Genomic DNA, 18955 nt, shown 5'->3' with positions numbered 1-18955 from the left:
GCCTCAGACACTGCCTCTCTTCAAAATGGCCCTTGAACCCCAAGCACATGTTGCCTGTACCAGCACTCAAGATGGCCACCACCACCACCCACATGGCCAGTCCAAATCAACAGTACACCCCAAAAAGAAACGAAAAACACACAAAAATCACCACAATTCAATGCCATCCAGGATGTTTACATTAAAAAGACCCCACAGGCAGACTCAGTCCATGCACCACTACCCCTGGGCAAAAGGCCCCACCAGCAGCCCCAAAAAAATGACAAAAAACACAAAATTCAGCACAATCCCAGCCAATCCATGGCCTCAATGGTGTTTAAATCCAAGAAGACACCCAACAGAAAGACTAGGCCCATGCACCACTCACTACCCCTGGGCAAAAGGCCCCACCAGCAGCCCCAAAAAAACGACAAAAAACACAAAATTCAGCACAATCCCAGCCCATCCATGGCCTCAATGGTGTTTAAATCCAAGAAGACACCCCACAGAAAGACTAGGCCCATGCACCACTCACTACCCCTGGGCAAAAGGCCCCACCAGCAGCCCCAAAAAAACGACAAAAAACACAAAATTCAGCACAATCCCAGCCCATCCATGGCCTCAATGGTGTTTAAATTCAAGAAGACACCCCACAGAAAGACTAGGCCCATGCACCACTCACTACCCCTGGGCATAATGGATGAAAGCTAGGCAAAATAAGTGCAGGCCTCAGACACTGCCTCTCTTCAAAATGGCCCCTTGAACCCCAAGCACATGTTGCCTGTACCAGCACTCAAGATGGCCACCACCACCACCCACATGGCCAGTCCACATCAACAGTACACCCCAAAAAGAAACGAAAAACACACAAAAATCACCACAATCCAATGCCATCCAGGATGTTTACATTAAAAAGACCCCGCAGGCAGACACAGTCCATGCACCACTACCCCTAGGCAAAAGGCCCCACCAGCAGCCCCAAAAAAACGACAAAAAACACAAAATTCAGCACAATCCCAGCCCATCCATGGCCTCAATGGTGTTTAAATCCAAGAAGACACCCCACAGAAAGACTAGGCCCATGCACCACTCACTACCCCTGGGCAAAAGGCCCCACCAGCAGCCCCAAAAAAACGACAAAAAACACAAAATTCAGCACAATCCCAGCCCATCCATGGCCTCAATGGTGTTTAAATTCAAGAAGACACCCCACAGAAAGACTAGGCCCATGCACCACTCACTACCCCTGGGCATAATGGATGAAAGCTAGGCAAAATAAGTGCAGGCCTCAGACACTGCCTCTCTTCAAAATGGCCCCTTGCACCCCAAGCACATGTTGCCTGTACCAGCACTCAAGATGGCCACCACCACCACCCACATGGCCAGTCCAAATCAACAGTACACCCCAAAAAAAAAGAAAAACACACAAAAATCACCACAATCCAATGCCATCCAGGATGTTTACATTAAAAATACCCCACAGGCAGACTTAGTCCATGCACCACTCACTACCCCTGGGCAACAGGCCCCAACAGCAGCCCCAAAAAATCGACAAAAAATACAAAATTAAGCACAATCCCAGCTCATCCATGGCCTCAATGATGTTTAAATTTAAGAAGACAACCCACAGAAAGACTAGGCCCATGCACCACTCACTACCCCTGGGCATAATGGATGAAAGCTAGGCAAAATAAGTGCAGGCCTCAGACACTGCCTCTCTTCAAAATGGCCCCTTGAACCCCAAGCACATGTTGCCTGTACCAGCACTCAAGATGGCCACCACCACCACCCACATGGCCAGTCCACATCAACAGTACACCCCAAAAAGAAACGAAAAACACACAAAAATCACCACAATCCAATGCCATCCAGGATGTTTACATTAAAAAGACCCCGCAGGCAGACACAGTCCATGCACCACTACCCCTAGGCAAAAGGCCCCACCAGCAGCCCCAAAAAAACAACAAAAAACACAAAATTCAGCACAATCCCAGCCCATCCATGGCCTCAATGATGTTTAAATTCAAGAAGACACCCCACAGAAAGACTAGGCCCATGCACCACTCACTACCCCTGGGCAAAAGGCCACACCAGCAGCCCCAAAAAAATCGACAAAAACCACAAAATTCAGCACAATCCCAGCCCATCCATGGCCTCAATGGTGTTTAAATCCAAGAAGACACCCCACAGAAAGACTAGGCCCATGCACCACTCACTACCCCTGGGCAACCCACCAGCAGCCCCAAAAAACGACAAAAAACACAAAATTCAGCACAATCCCAGCCCATCCATGGCCTCAATGGTGTTTAAATCCAAGAAGACACCCCACAGAAAGACTAGGCCCATGCACCACTCACTACCCCTGGGCAAAAGGCCCCACCAACAGCCCCAAAAAAACGACAAAAAACACAAAATTCAGCACAATCCCAGCCCATCCATGGCCTCAATGGTGTTTAAATCCAAGAAGACACCCCACAGAAAGACTAGGCCCATGCACCACTCACTACCCCTGGGCAAAAGGCCCCACCAGCAGCCCCAAAAAAACGACAAAAAACACAAAATTCAGCACAATCCCAGCCCATCCATGGCCTCAATGGTGTTTAAATTCAAGAAGACACCCCACAGAAAGACTAGGCCCATGCACCACTCACTACCCCTGGGCATAATGGATGAAAGCTAGGCAAAATAAGTGCAGGCCTCAGACACTGCCTCTCTTCAAAATGGCCCCTTGCACCCCAAGCACATGTTGCCTGTACCAGCACTCAAGATGGCCACCACCACCACCCACATGGCCAGTCCAAATCAACAGTACACCCCCAAAAAAAAGAAAAACACACAAAAATCACCACAATCCAATGCCATCCAGGATGTTTACATTAAAAATACCCCACAGGCAGACTTAGTCCATGCACCACTCACTACCCCTGGGCAACAGGCCCCAACAGCAGCCCCAAAAAATCGACAAAAAACACAAAATTAAGCACAATCCCAGCTCATCCATGGCCTCAATGATGTTTAAATTTAAGAAGACAACCCACAGAAAGACTAGGCCCATGCACCACTCACTACCCCTGGGCAAAAGTCCCCACCAGCAGCCCCAAAAAAACGACAAAAAACACAAAATTCAGCACAAGCCCAGCCCATCCATGGCCTCAATGATGTTTAAATTCAAGAAAGACACCCCACAGAAAGACTAGGCCCATGCACCACTCGCTACCCCTGGGCATAATGGATGAAAGCTAGGCAAAATAAGTGCAGGCCTCAGACACTGCCTCTCTTCAAAATGGCCCCTTGAACCCCAAGCACATGTTGCCTGTACCAGCACTCAAGATGGCCACCACCACCACCCACATGGCCAGTCCACATCAACAGTACACCCCAAAAAGAAACGAAAAACACACAAAAATCACCACAATCCAATGCCATCCAGGATGTTTACATTAAAAAGACCCCGCAGGCAGACACAGTCCATGCACCACTACCCCTAGGCAAAAGGCCCCACCAGCAGCCCCAAAAAAACGACAAAAAACACAAAATTCAGCACAATCCCAGCCCATCCATGGCCTCAATGATGTTTAAATTCAAGAAGATACCCCACAGAAAGACTAGGCCCATGCACCACTCACTACCCCTGGGCAAAAGGCCACACCAGCAGCCCCAAAAAAATCGACAAAAACCACAAAATTCAGCACAATCCCAGCCCATCCATGGCCTCAATGGTGTTTAAATCCAAGAAGACACCCCACAGAAAGACTAGGCCCATGCACCACTCACTACCCCTGGGCAACCCACCAGCAGCCCCAAAAAACGACAAAAAACACAAAATTCAGCACAATCCCAGCCCATCCATGGCCTCAATGGTGTTTAAATCCAAGAAGACACCCCACAGAAAGACTAGGCCCATGCACCACTCACTACCCCTGGGCAAAAGGCCCCACCAGCAGCCCCAAAAAAACGACAAAAAACACAAAATTCAGCACAATCCCAGCCCATCCATGGCCTCAATGGTGTTTAAATTCAAGAAGACACCCCACAGAAAGACTAGGCCCATGCACCACTCGCTACCCCTGGGCATAATGGATGAAAGCTAGGCAAAAAAAGTGCAGGGCTCAGACACTGCCTCTCTTCAAAATGGCCCCTTGCACCCCAAGCACATGTTGCCTGTACCAGCACTCAAGATGGCCACCACCACCACCCACATGGCCAGTCCAAATCAACAGTACACCCCAAAAAAACGAAAAACACACAAAAATCACCACAATCCAATGCCATCCAGGATGTTTACATTAAAAAGACCCCACAGGCAGACTCAGTCCATGCACCACTCACTACCCCTTGGCAAAAGGCCCCAACAGCAGCCCCACAAAATCGACAAAAAACACAAAATTAAGCACAATCCCAGCCCATCCATGGCCTCAATGATGTTTAAATTCAACAAAACAGTTGTATCATGCACCCATAACCAACCCTGGTCCTACTGGATACTGTGGCTACCCACAATATATTTTATTTAATGTTCTGAAAAAGTTCCAAAATTGTGGTTGCAGCAACTGTAATGCCCCAAACAAACTTACTTGTGAAAGTTGATTTCTAATCCAAAAGTGATCCAAAGAAAGTCAAAAAGGCCTCAAATCCAAATATCCAGCAGCACCCACAAAAAGTAATCCTTCCAGGTCAAGGTCCAAATGAAAGTGACCAGCACATGAAGAAAGCACTGGGAGGAGCCTGCTGGACAGGAACAGGAAGTTGGAGACTGTGGGGCACTTCCTTCCACCCCCCCCCCAAAAATGGACTCCGTGCAAAAAAAGTGCAGGCAAATGTCAACCTGAGGAGTGATTCTGATAAAAATCATCATTTTCTAAAGGTTTAAGCTGTTTGCTGGTGGATTTCTTGTGCAGAATTGCAAAATCTCTATTTCGCGAGTGCGAGATTGTTCCTGCCCGCCGCACCTACGTGTTTGCAATTGCGAACTCTCGCGATGCGTGCTGTGCAAGGTAAGGTGGCAAGCCGCGATTACGTATTCGCGGGCGCCAACTCCCGCGGGATCCCGCAGCAAGATCCAAAATGGCGCAGCACTCGCAAAATATCGAGAAAAACAACTCGGCAAACGCTGAATGACGGAAAGTGAACGCCGTGCGCCACGCCGCGCGCCGCAACATTGTATCACCAAGCAAAAAAATCCGCCGCGTGCGAATTGACGGATTTTCGGCAAATTCGCTAGAGTTCGCGGATTGCGAATTTACCGAAAATTCGCAAATTCCGCGAGCGGAACGGATTTTACGCCCATGCTTACTCACGGCGGAGCACAGATCAATAGTTTGCAAAATGTGCCGCATCGTTGAGCGTACTAAAAAAGTAGTTTGTAAGTAAATCGTGCAGGATTGTTAAATTCTGGGCTTACGGGGAAAACGTGTGCTGCATGGATTTTTGAGGGTCAAAAAGGATACAAATAGTTATTTTATTGCGTGCAGTGAGCCCTCCGTGGTGGGAGCTGGCAGCCCCTTCCTCCTCTTCATCTCCAGGGGAGCGCGTAGAGGCAGAAAGGACCCCGTCATGGCTGCTGCCGCCGTTCCTCTCCTGCGCATTTTGAAGTGCTTTGTCAGGGCGCCTTGCTCTCTCCCTCTGCTCCTCTGCCCCCAGGGTGTCCATGGCTCTGAATCTCGGCACGCACAGGATCCCGGCTTGAACGCCTCCCAAATATCTACCAGGGCCTGATAACTGGCTGGGACTTAGCAGAGACGTAATATGATTTATTTCATTGTGTCACCGCCACCGCAGATTCCTCGCCTGACCCATTTTCTTTCATAACCTACTATGACATACGAGTTTTCGGTTTAAAATTACACGTTGGGCGAGAGCTGCACTACGAGGACACGTGGGCGATGCTCGGAGAGCCACAGCTCGCCTCCCAAAAGCAGTCAATGCATTGGGACCCAAAGCGGCAGGACCTGGGCGCCCCTAAACCTCCCATTTAATTTCTTTGCGCAGAAGAAACGCCCAGGCCGAGCGGCTGCACGTCTCAGACGCCTCAGCCTTTCACTATTACTGTTTTCATATATTTTTGGCAAATGTTTCAAACGTGTTATCTTCTTTTCCTTTGGATATTGTTAGCTTTTTCAGAAGAGAGGACACGGGGGCAAAAAGCACTGTCGAACATCAAAGAGCATATTTCTTTAAGTCTTTTGGAATTTGGAAAAATAATCTCAAGATCTAACAACAGCTGCCTAGACCACTGACGGGATTTAAAGAGTATTTTAAAAATATGTCCGGAGTTGTCTTTCGCTGTGTTCTGTTGGCAGAGTGGAACTCTGAAGTTTAAAAAGAAATACCGAATCCTCTTCAACGAGTTTCATCTAAAACCAAGCAAATGCTCTCTCACCTCAACTGAGAAAAAATAAAACGCCAGCCCAAAAATAGTGAGTTGCCCATTTACCCAGCAAAGCGACCCTCTTAAGCCAAATATATTAAAACTACAGTGCATCTATTTCTATGGATCAACCTAACATTAACACACTTTTATCCAGTTTGAAATTAAACAAAATCTGTCTAAGGTGTAAGCACGCTCTTTTTAAAGTGACAGATGTGTAATATTGCTGGGCGTGCGGTGAGGAGCCACGCCATTTCTGCTGTCTCCCCTTCATCCCCATCCCCCCCGCAGAGGGAAGCTGCAGAAGCGGGGCTGGTTAATTGATTCCTCTCGGCTGGCCGGGGTGCTAATTATCTGCTCCTCTCGTTGCCTCCTCTCCCCCCACCCCTCTTCTCACCTCTCTCCTCCTCGGCTCTCCCCCACCGTCCCGTACCGTGCGCTCCCTGCCTGCCTCTGGGCTCTGTGTGTGTGACGTCGCAGACAAGGAGGTGAAGAACGCGCACCACTCACAGCTACGGTAAGCTCGCTTTTCTGGCCTCTGTTCCCTGCTTGTGGGTGATTTTCTTGCCTCTGTTCCCTGCTTGTGATCGTTTTTCTTGCTCTGTTCCTTGGCTGTGCTAGTTTTTTCTTGCTCTGTTCCCTGCTTGTGATCGTTGTTTTTTTCTTGCCTCTGTTCCCTGCTTGTGATCGTTGTTTTTTTCTTGCCTCTGTTCCCTGCTTGTGATCGTTGTTGTCTTCTTGCCTCTGTTCCCTGCTTGTGATCGTTTTTTTCTTTCTTGCCTCTGTTCCCTGCTTGTGATCGTTTTTTTTCTTGCTTCTGTTCCCTGCTTGTGATAGTTTTTTTTTCTTGCCTCTGTTCCCTGGGGCATTACTTGGAAGAGATGGGCGTGTGGCTGACCTACACTGAGGGAAGCAACAGGTGAGCTCTGGGAGTTGGTGGGGGCCTCGAATAACCCATTTGTAAATAAGGAGACTCCCCGGGTGAGGGTGTGTGTGTGTCTCTGTGGCTTTGTGTGCCTCGGTGGCTTTGTGTGTGTGTGTGTGTGGCTCTGTGTGTGCGGCTCTGTGTGTGTGGCTCCATGTGTGAGGCTCTGTGTGTGTGACTCTGTGTGTGTGGCTCTGTCTGTGTGTGCGTGGCTCTGTGTGTGTGTGTGTGTGTCTGTGTCTGGCTCTGTGTGTGTGTGTGTGTGTGTCTCTGTGTGTGTGTGTGGCTCTGTGTGTGTGTTTGTCTCTCTCTGTGTGTGTGGCTCTCTGTGTGTGTGGGGCTGTGTGTGTGTGTGTGTTGGGCTCTGTGTGTGTGGCTCTGTGTGGCTCTGTGTGCCTCTGTGTGTGTGTGGCTCTCTGTGTGTGTGTGTGGCTCTGTGTGTGTGTGGCTCCGTGTGTGTGGCTCTTTGTGTGTGTGTGTGTGTGGCTCTGTGTGTGTGTGTGTGGGTGGCTCTGTGTGTGTGTGTGGGGGAGCTCTCTGTGTGTGGCTGTGTGTGTGGCTCTGTGTGTGTGTGTGGCGTTGTGTGTATGTGTGTGTGTGTGTGTGTGTGTTGGGCTCTGTGTGTGTGTGTGTGTTGGGCTCTCTGTGTGTGTGTGTGTTGGGCACTGTGTGTGTGTTGGGCACTGTGTGTGTGTGTGTGTTGGGCTCTGTGTGTGGATGTGTGTGTGTGGCTCTGTGTGTGTGTGTGTGGCTCTGTGTCTGTGTGTGAGTGGCTCTGTGTGTGTGGCTCTGTGTGTGTGTGTGTGGCTCTGTGTGTGTGTTTGTGTGTGTGGCTCTGTCTGAGTGTGTGGCTCTGTCTGTGTCTGTGTGCGGCTCTGTCTGTGTGTGTGGCTCTGTCTGTGTGTGTGTGGCTCTGTCTGTGTGTGTGTGGCTCTGTCTGTGTGTGTGTGTGTGGCTCTGTGTGTGTGGCTGTGGCTCTCTGTGTGAGGCTCTGTGTGTGGGTGGGTGCGTGTGGCTCTGTGTGTGTGTGGGTGTGTGTGGCTCTGTGTGGGGCTCTGTGTGTGTGTGTGTGGGCGCAAATGCAATAGATCTCGCATTTGCGAGAGATTAATCTATTGGCATTGTAAATGACAATGCCATTTATTTATATGTTTTAAAAACAAAAATAATGTCATGAGCTATGCCAATAGCTCTAACTTTAACAAAGACGAGACCATTGCATTGTAAATGCTTGTTAATAGGGGTTCCTGAAGAAGTCATGAAATTCCTCTGCATCCAAAGTTGGCCAAAGTCACGCACAACCCCGTAACCATACTGACTATCAGTGTAAATGGCTACTCTCCCATTTTTCCCAATTTCACATGCTTTAATTAAAGCTATTAATTTGGCTATTTGTGCAGACTTGACTCCTGGTAAATAGGATATTTCGACTATTCCAGCCAATGTACAAACAGCATAAGCAGCACTTCATCCTTCCTCGTGCCTCCTGCACGAGCCATCAACAAAAAGCTTGTTTTCACATTCTTTCAGAGGCTCTTCCTGTATGTCTGGGCGAGGCTCGGTATAATATTCAGTAACGTCTAGACAATCATGCTCAACGTCATCCCTCACCTCCATGTACATCAGGCAATAGGTTAGCTGGGTTTAGGATTGTACACCTGATTACAGTCACATTTTCTGTTCCCAAAATTATTCTTATATTCTTAGTCATTCGACTTGGAGTCATGTACTGAGCTCTTGTTCTAGTTAAAAGAATTTCCACTGAATGAGGGACATAAACCTTTACGGGGTGCCCCATCACAATGGACTCACTTTGTTCAAGACTCATGCAGGCAGCAGCTACTGCTTTTAAGCAGCCAGGTAATGCTAAGGCTACAGGGTCCAAAGTAGCAGAAAATTTGTGCTACCGGACGTCGCATCAAACCATGTTGCTGAGTTAATACTGACAAAGCATAATTTTCTTCTTCACAACAAAATAATGCAAATTCTTTTGTATAATCTGGCATACCGAGGGCAGGTGCTACACATAGACAATTTTGTAATCTCATGAAAGCCTCCATGCTTTCATCATCCCAGGCTATTGGGTCCTTTTCTCGCTTTCTTGTCATTTGTATTAGTGGTTTGGCCAGTAAAGAAAAACCTACAATCCTTTGTCTAAAAGATTTCTCTAAGGGTTTGCGGTAACTGCATTTGTTTTTATTATTTTTATTCTTTCAGGTGTCACACTTCTCACTCCTCTTTCTAATTGATGTCCCAAATATTTAACTCTAATTTGACAAAATTGTAATTTCTCTGGTGACACCTTGTGTCCTTCATCAGCCAAATGAGTTATCATAGCAATGGAATCAGTGACACAATTATCTTGTGACTTTGATGTGACAAACAAGTTGTCAATATATTGGACTAGAACTGAATGTCTGGGCATTACTAGTGTTTCTAAACACTTTTTCAGAATCTGGTTAAATATTGAAGGGCTTTCTGTATACCCTTTAGGATTCCGATTCCACACATAGATATGATTTTCAAATTTTAATGAAAAAAGGTACTGGCTGTCTGGGTGTAATGGCATGGAGAAAAATACATGACATAAATCAATTAAAGTAAACCATTCTGCGAAAATCTATCACTATATAATGATCTGGGCCCATAAACACACTCACTCATGTAGGCTAGTCAACACCGCTGAGGGTCAATTTTTATAAGGGCTTAAAATAGATCATTTACTTATCATTTCTCTGAAATTGTCACTGATCCTAAAGCCCTCTCTTTAGTCAATGGACCTATTTAGTTGAATAGTAATTGATGATATGACATGAGTTCATTTACCTTTTATCCTATTAAAATATCCACATCCTTGGGAAAGTTTTAAATGATTATCTAATTATGTCATTACAGTGATAACTCCATCATATCCGAGGAAGAAAGATCATTATATTTAATCTTAGTATTCTATTAAATGAGATTTCACAACAATACGTACGTCAGGAAAAAGAGGATAGAGTGAAAGAAGTACACTGATATATTTACCTAGGGTGGGGTGAAAATCAGACCCCTCTGGCTAAGAGTTAATGGGTCCCTTAGTAAGTTCAGGTGACAAGGACTTCAGGACAGGTTCAGGACAGGATAGATGACTTCTTCTGGATTCGACGCCTGCGTCTCACCCCTTTCTGACATTACCTTCCTCCTCGATTCTTCGCGATCTTCTAATTCTATCACCTCCTCGATTCTTCTGCGATCTTCTCCTAATTATTTTAGCTTTAAAATTCTAAGTCTGGTTCTTCAGGTATTCGATCATCAGTCAGACAGCATCTCTGTCTCTCAGTGTTCTTGCTGCGACTGCGGCACTGCTCTAACAAAACTGCCTCAATTATACCTTCCTATATACCCCTAAATATTTCAACTTTATGAAACCCCTCCTTCGGATTGGACAAGCTAAGGGGATGATCATCACACCATGCTAAGTTTTAATAATTTTTCTTTAGTTCATTGTTTTAAGTTCCCGCCCATTCCTTTGCTCTCCGGTGCTTTATTTCCTACCCGTATTGGCAAAGTTTATCAACAACGAGGTATACAGTCAGTCAGTCAAAATACTTTATTGCGATAACTTAATATCATATAAAGACAATGGCAACATACAGATTATTTAAAATACATATACAAACAGTACATAATTTAAAAACAGTTAAAATACAATAAAAAATAAAGATCATGCAGCATATTACAATTCATATCAATATAAGGTAAAAAGTACAAAATGCTAAAATACTAAAAGGATGCTAAAAAACCCCAGAATGACAGACATAACTGGGACCAGATAAGTCCGTATTACAAGTACTGTTATAATTACAATGTGCCTTTTAAGATACACAGTCTATACTACTTGAAGGAGTAGCCGCTTTTTTTTAATCTAATGTTCCTGCTCCTAATAGCACTCACCAGAAAACTAGCCACATAAAACATACTCTTGGGAGTCTGTAGAAGCTGTAAATAAATAGAAGCAGGTTTAACTTGAATAAATCCAGCCTCCTTAAGAATAGGCACAAGGAACTTTCTCCTAGCATCAATGTAATGACTACAAAACATCACTAGGTGCATAGTATTTTGTTCGGAGGAATGATCGCAAGAGCATGGTAACGCCTTTTCTGAGGTACTCCATACGAGATCACAACCAAGATTAAGATGTATCAAATTAAAATGGAAACGAGTTAAAATAAACCTGTGGTAAGGGTAGGTCACCTTATTCAAGTAATTTTCTGGGCCGTCAGGTATAGATAATATTAGACTGGCCCTAACACTAGGTTTTTTCAGCTCACACTCTTCTCTCTCCAAAGATAGAAGCTCTCTCATTGCACACTTTGTGAGCGCAATGTCTTTGGGTGTTATAGATTCTATTACAGAATATAGCTCTGGCCTCCCCAACCTGGAAAAATTTTCCTTGATGTATGTCAACCACTTAATGTTGTTAACTTTGTCCAAACACAGACAATCTCTCAGGATGATATGGTTTAAAGGGATTTCTTTGTTAAGCCACAACCTCAGCCATGCTACTAAAGGTGCTGTTTTTATCAAATCTGTGATGTAGCCTTCCCCTAATTCCATATGAACAGTGTAGGACGGGGTCGATTGTGGGACACCAAGGACAGATCTAAAAAATTTATTTTCCATGATCTGTAGGGGATCCAGTCCCCTATATCCCCAAATTGAACTACCATAGGATGCTACTGAGATGCATTTAGCCTTATAGATTTTCATTATGGCTGCAATTGGCCTGGCCCCAAGTTTCCTAGAGAACCCCTGAAGAGCTGCAGATGTTCTTGCTAACGAAGTTACTCTATTCTTTACCTGGGGTCCCCAGTTTCCCTTTTCATCAAATGTAATCCCTAAATAGGGGAAGGAGGTTACTCGAGCAAGCTTCTCCTGTCCGCAGAGAAAAGTTTTGTGACAATTTTTTCTTGCCACGCTGCCCATAAGCATAATTTGGGATTTCTTCGCATTTATACGAGGTATACATTTCACAGTTGTCCATTGAATCCTCAGGATGTTCAGCTAGTTCCCAGGACATGTACTGAGAACGTCCTTGGACGAGTTTCAAGGCTTATCATCACTGTTTCGGCTTGTTAGCTTTGCGCATGTGGGAGGAACCAAGTGGGTGGCAGACTTTAGCATCATTTAGAGGCCCAAATACGAACTAATAGAGAGGTCAAAAGAAAAGGTATTAATATCAAAATAAACTGTATACCACCTATTTTTACCCTAATTCCATTTACTTATAAAGACTCTTTGTGCATTAGCATTTAGTATGCAACTCATTTTAGTTTCAGCGAAGGAGATACTTAGCACGTGAGTTTCCAAGCAGCCATTTTAGATGCTATTGCGCAGAAGCAGAAATTTACCTCCAAGCGTCATTCTGTGTAGATGCAGTTGACGCATGCGCAATACAGTTTCCCGCGTTAGAAGCCATTTTAAATCACACTCGGGCTACTTGTTAGTAAAACACATAGGCAAGCTTCTTCTATCTAGAAATGTATAAAATGTGGTGCATATTAGTATCAAATTACATTGTTAATACTACGTTACGGGTTTATATGAGTCTCTTTTATACAAGTCCTTCCTCCTTCACTCTTTAGTGGCAGCAAGTACGCCCTCTCACTTCTCTTGGGCCCATTGCTTCTTTGCATTAATAACAGCCTTTTTATATGCCGCTCTAATAACTTGTATCATTCCTCTGTCCTGTATCTTAATTAACGCGAATAATGCAAGCTTGGCTACTATTCAGGAACTACTAAACCAAGAAGGCAGGCCAGGCTTTTCCTGGCTCCCATGGTTTTAACTTCCACAAAAAAACATTCTTAAGACCCTCAAACTGTTTATAGATTTCCTCAATCCTCACTAATGCTGCTTCCTGTTACGGAGCCTGATCCAAATTAATCAGATCCCCTAAGGTTCCATCTACCAGTTTATATAAGGATTTAACATGCTCCTGGGTACCTGCATAATTAGCCAAGTCTCTAGGAAGAGACGAAGATCAAACAGATATATAAAATTGCCCTAGTCCATACAATCTACTTGATTACCCAGGCCAGCTCCACTCCAGGAAAGAACCTTAAATGGAAAATAGGATTGAGCTGCACCTGACGCCGCGGTGACCCTTTCCCTGATCATAATTTATTTTGCAATTGGCGGATTATGGGCTAAGAGGTGGACACTATCTTGGGGCTCCCCGTTTTCAATAAAATTGCTGGAAGAAGTAGTGCACAACCCATCAAGAGGTAGGAATGAACCAACAACTGGCTCTCCTGTACCTCTAGGCCCATTATCCACAGAACCCAATGTAAAATAAACCACAGTCATGGGGAGGTTGATTGGGAATTTTAACTCTGTTTCTCTATTAACACCCGTCATAATATTAACATGGACATGCAGTGTTGATCAACTATGGTCCTATCTCTATGGTAGCCTGGTGAGTTAGGTTTGCCTTGTTCCCATCCCCCTTTTGCCAGTGCTGGGTCTTTGTTCTTTGAAGAGGCAGGACACAACAATACATTGCCTACACACAGGGTGTGCTGGTGCATTGCCTCTCCATAGACACAATTCGGGAGGAAAACCACACAAATAATAAGTTAAAGGAAATTCAACATTTGCCTTACAATGCACTCTGAGAAACTGATCATAGAGGTGTTTGTCGTAGGCTGCAGAGGTACAATATATCTTCCCACTTCACATAGCTAAGCAGCGGCTATGTCTACCCATTGGTTAGGCACCAGACACCTGAGCTATCCCTCAGGTGACGGGGCTCCATCACCAAGGGACCAGAGCCACAGTTCATTGTTTCTACTTAATTCCTTCTAAAATAGCCACAAGCCCTGTATTTAGTGCCTGAGAGCACACGCTAACTATATATCGAAAACCGATACATGCAAAAAATGAGGTGAGTTTCTACTTATAGGGCTCAATAAACTCCCTAAGTCCTTTTGGTGCAGAAATGACTAGCAACATCAAAAAGATATGAAGATAATCAATAGAATAGAATAATTGTAAGAGCCTTCCTAAAAATAGAATGGCCTACTATTTTGCACATAACAAGTGAAGGGGCATTCCAAAAGGAGGAAAAAACAACAGAGAAGTAACATGTCCCTCAACCCTCTTTGTCATCACTGAACCTTATAAATTGGAGACTGATAGGAGGGAAGACCCAAAATAAAGGGAGTGCTTAGACTTGGAAGCAAACATATAGGCACCATGGGGTCCATAGGCCCTATACATTAAAAAAGAGACCCTTATAAGGGATCCTTCTAGAAGCTGGCAACCAATGCAGCTTTAGGGGTGCCTAAATTAGTGACATGTCATGCTGCCATATTCTTAAAACCTTGAAGCTTGACAATAGCTGACTCTGGAAGGCAAATGTAAGAAGCATTGCCATAGTTCAATCTAGCAATGGTAGTAGCATTAACACAACAAGTTTTCAAGTAGCACCGAATAAAAATATGTTTTTTCTTCATGACCTGCATTTGGACAGAATGACACAACTACAACAGTAGAAGAAGGCAAGTAGAAATGCCATCATTGTAATCATGTCTAATTGTATTCTCTACAGCTACTGGGGAAGACACAAAGAGTCACAAAGAGTCCAGAACTTCAGGCTTTCTTCTTTTCTTGTAGAGTAGTACATTCTGATGCCATCCAAGTGCTAAGAACAGGGAAGGCATCTCTTGGGGATCAGAGACTCACTCTAGCAGAGGCTCAGACAGGTCCAGTTGCAGGTCTAGGGCAGTTCAGTTGCAGCAGGTCAGCTGGGCAGCTGTAGGGAGGCCTCTGGAGCTTGTTATGTCCCTGTAGCTTAGGATAGAAGGTAAGTCAACTGTCCCAACTAAGGTCTTCCTGGGAACAGTAGATGGTCTTCTCTCCTTCAAGAAGCAATGCAGGCCTCAAGCAGCTTGGCAGCTCTCTGAAGAACAAGGTGGACCTCAAGCAGCAGGGTATTCCTCTGGTTGCAGCAGGGCAGTATTCTGAGAAAGAGGCAGGTCTCAAGCAGCAGGTAGTCTTTCTGAATTCTTCCACATGTCCAGAAGAGTGGCTCAAGAGGTACAATATTTATACCTGGTGCCATCCTTTGAAATGGGTTATTTTTCAAGGCTACCTCCAGATCAGGTTCTGGAAAGTTTTCCCTTTTCTCAGCAATGCTCAAAGAAGGCTTGTGTGTCTTTGTGTGTGCTGGGGTCAAGCTGTTTGAAATGCAAGTGAGGCAAGGAATAACTCCACTCCAAATCATCCTGGCAGAATGTCCCATTCTCCCCTCTTCTTTAAGTCTTCTGTTGTTCACTATCAGGGCCCAATATGCTTTCTTCATGGGGGAGCCGATAACAGTCCTAGGCAGCTGGAAACTCTTAGAACACCTTTGAAGGTAAAATAGCAACTTTCTATAAGTGGCAGTTCCAAAGTAGGTCTGAACCACAAGGTAGCAATGAATACATGTAATAAGGTAACTCAATATCAATCAATCAAAAACGTGATTTCAGTCGGCTGACTATAAAAGTGCAGTGTGCATTATGAAAGATTACATACAACTAACAAGAAAGATGTAGAATCAACAATTGGGTAATACACAGCCATTATACGAGTTGTAATTGATTCTGACATCCGACTAAAATGTAAGAGAGACCTTCCTATTATACAGATTGGATCAGTGGCAGCAAAAACCTCAAGTAGGCCAAACGTGAGCAATAAGGGTCCACTATAATGATTAACTTTTCCTATATGCATTACAAGAACATCAATAAACAGCTCCCAGATTAAAATAATAAATCATCACTACAAATTGCACTATTAAAACAATGTATAAGGGTGTGTTACGGGGCTTCTGTGATTACCTCCTGATGCCCCACATGCAAATCAAAATTATTGCAAGTGAGCATGCAAACAGTGCTCCTGCGTCAGATCTTAGACTACTCAAGGCTTTGCCATGCTCACTGGTTCACAACTGCTTGCATATAGCATGAGCAACCAGTCTCTCCGAAAAGAATATGCAGGACAGGCGAATAAGACATGTGCAAGTGATTCATTTTGTTCCAAGCAGCTAGGACAAGACTGAGAGTGTGTCTGGTTATAGTGCCAGGTACTAGTGAAAGAGTTCAGGGGAATTAAACAAAACCTAAGCTGCATATAAATTTCCTATCGCTAGGTGTCTGAATAATATCTAAAAAAGCATCCAGAGATCTGATCATTTTAAATCAAAAAATTATGCTGTTAGCCTACCCCTCAAAATGTTTTTGGATACTGTCAAGGCTACCCAATTCCAGTACAATGATTTCACTTGGTTTTTGCTGGGAGGCAGTAAGGGATTTGTCCAAATGCCTTCCAGTAAGAGTTTTGTGTCTTCTATCCAGATTATCTTGTCAAATATATCAAAGAAGCTAACTTCCTCAAGGGTAATGGCATAAGATCACAGCTCAGGGGTGGACCTGATTCTCTTCCAAAATAACTGCTGGGGTAATTTGGACATATCAGCAATGGATTTCCTGCCCATATCCAGCTTTAGTGGGTAGAGTGGTGTGCTCTGGGGTAATGACACCAGGAACTCGTTCTCAGATAGGGAGGGGTCAGAGAGTCTGATGAAGCCCCACAATGGCCTCGTATAAGGCGCAGTTTACCGCCTTAGAGTCATATATCTGGAGGACAGCTGCAACAGGTTTACTAAATGAGTTACAGTGTTTTTTCCCAAGGGTCCAAGCTATTTGCTTATGCTTCAAAGTTGCCTTAGTTACCTGTGGTTTCCAGGACATATCTTCTAAAGGTTTAATGCGCAGGTATTTAAAATGTGTGACCCTCTCTATAAGGTCACCACCTAGAGTCAGATGCCCTCTATAAGATTTGTGAGCATTTATCATCATAAACTTAATTTTTGTTGTGTTAATCATGAGGCCTCACGTGTCACAGAAGACTTTGAATTGATTTAGACGCAGCTGGAGACTCCCTGGAGTTTTCTACACTAACAAAGTATTTTTTTTTTTTAATTCTCATTTGCCTCTAAAAACACCATTCCATTTGCACCTGTGATTAGAATATCATGCCCTTTTGTGCTGGAAGCAAAGAGATTGAAAAGAAAGGGAAACACTAGCTTCGACCTTTACCGCCCTCGTTTATTTGAAGCGCCGTCTTCCATCTTACGCTCCCACGCTATCCCTCCCCTGCTCACACCCATGGGTCGAAGCACAGAATGAGAAGCAAAGGGAGGCCAGATAGCCAGATGAGTCAGAGAAGGCATAATCATTGGACTTCGTTGTTAATTTGTTGCTCACTCCACTCCATTAAGGGAGACAAAAAATCATGCCTTTTAAAGGCCTTCATATCCAGACTTGCAACGTATTTAATAGAGGTTAACTAATCAAAGAACCTGGGAGGGGATAAAGCTATCCACTGTTTGCAAATTTCTCTGCGTGCCAACAACATAGAGTAGAAAAGCAGCCTTGCCTTATTTTCTGTAATTCTTTCGGGGGAATCTACACATCTAAAAATAACAGACAAAAGCTTACCTTAATGTCAGTATCCAGCACAGACAGGACCCTACTCACATCATTCCAGAAAGGCTGAATCTCAGGACATTCCACAAACATATGTAGATCATCCTCTTTCGGACTGCCAAACTCGGGGCAAGCTACGTCTCCTCTTCTCCCAAACTTTGACAGCCTCTGAGGCATCCAGTAGGCTCAATGGATGGAGAAAAGGTGATTTCGTCTTAGGCGTGCGGGTTTTACTATTTTAAACAACATAAACATCAATACTTGCCACTTATTTTCCTACGGAGACCCCGGCAAGCATCTTTCCCACAAATCCGTTGGCAATGTAAAAGCCTCATCTTCCAATTCCACCATCAATCAGTATATCATTGCAAGCTCCTTTATGAGTACTGCCTCATCCAGAATTCTGTCCTCCAGTTCGTTTGATCTTCCTATCACTGTGCCTGGATCTTGGAACCAACTTTGTATTTGCATAAATTTGAATCTGGACACTTGCTCTTCCGAAAGATGCTTACATATTTCCCAGCTTATTAAATGACCATCTTGTGTAATGTGGTTCCATCTTGTTAGACCTGCCTCTCTCAATGGTCGAGCCAGTGCATCTTTTGTCCAGGCCGGTGAGCCGGGTGAGTCCTAAATAGGAGCCATTGTAGTATGGTATTTTTAAGGCTTTTCTGTTTTGGACGTCGAGCACCATGTAACTATGCTGTTAGCCAGTAACCCAGTTGGCGGTTCTACCATGAGGTACTCTCTCTCTTCTCCCACATTTTTTCACTGGATGGAAGGTGGGGAGTGTGGATGGTAGTGGCCAATTTCAATTTTTTGTGAAAAGCGACACTGTGACTCAAATGAATAGTTGGATTATACACACTTAAGGGTATTGTGAAAGCTATTGAAAACCCTGTTCCCGTCACGATTAATAGGAATAAGTGTCTAGAGGGTGAGGCCACATTTTGTGTATTATGCTCTCAAGATCTTTAGCCTGACTTTCTTGAAGTATTTAGGGTCTGCGTATTTGAACATAAAGCCAACACTACCACCGGGCTCCTGCCTTGACATTTCTCCCAGCAATCTTCCAATCTCCAAAATTGAGGGTGTGTTCTGCAGCATTTTCCTGTTCTTTAACAAAAAGGCCCATGAATAAAATAGCAAGTCTGGTAAAGCTAAGGC

This window comes from Lissotriton helveticus, chromosome 1_1 (assembly GCF_964261635.1).
Source record: "Lissotriton helveticus chromosome 1_1, aLisHel1.1, whole genome shotgun sequence".
Taxonomy (NCBI): domain Eukaryota; kingdom Metazoa; phylum Chordata; class Amphibia; order Caudata; family Salamandridae; genus Lissotriton; species Lissotriton helveticus.
The sequence above is the reverse complement of the archived record's forward strand: the minus strand, read 5'-3'. Positions refer to the sequence as shown.